This window comes from Chaetura pelagica, unplaced genomic scaffold (genome assembly GCF_000747805.2).
Source record: "Chaetura pelagica isolate M959 unplaced genomic scaffold, ChaPel_1.0 scaffold72, whole genome shotgun sequence".
Taxonomy (NCBI): Eukaryota; Metazoa; Chordata; class Aves; order Apodiformes; family Apodidae; genus Chaetura; species Chaetura pelagica.
This window is the reverse complement of record NW_009952560.1, coordinates 115,226-115,953: the sequence shown is the minus strand read 5'-3', so window position 1 is coordinate 115,953 and position 728 is coordinate 115,226.

Here is a 728-nt window from a genome sequence, read left to right as displayed (position 1 = left end):
TGTGGGCAGCTCCTGCCACTGGCTTCAGCTGCAGCTACACCCCAAGTGATCTATATGCTTCTTCCATTCACCTGTAAATAGCTTAGTCTTGAAGCTGCAGCCACAAAACACCCAGCTGGATGTGCTGGACTCCACTACTGAGGTGGGCTGACTTCTGTCCCATGTTGCTGCAGTCTGCTGCCATCCCAAGGATGGCTTTCAGGGCTTTTCCTACTCTTGACTACCAGTCTTTAGCCATGTACAAAAACTGAGACCCACAGTGGCTTCAGTCCCAAGAAATTGTGACTGTACCTAGAAACATGGTCTCATCAGCCATTTGTAAAGAATAATATTAGCAAAGAAATAGCTTAGCAGAGTGTAGTTCCCCTGTGCAAGTACAGCTCCTCCTGCTCAGTGCTTGTTTATGATTAACTATGTTTCTGTGCTTGTTCTCTTATTATCCCTTGCAGAGCCTTGCTTATTTAACAGGGTTGTGTGTAAGAACACATGGATCAACCTCATGATTACACATTTTCAGGACTGGGTCACAAAAAATGAGAAGAAGAAAGAATTTCCCCTTTTCAACAAAACAAGTGATTCCCATACACTGCTAAAGAATTGCATTTGTTGCCGGACAGTTACTATGAAGCAGCCACTCTCCCAAACAGATGAGCACTATGCTCCATATGGGGATAATTCAGTTGAGATTAAATCCAATATCTATTTTCCCTATAATATCTGATAGATCC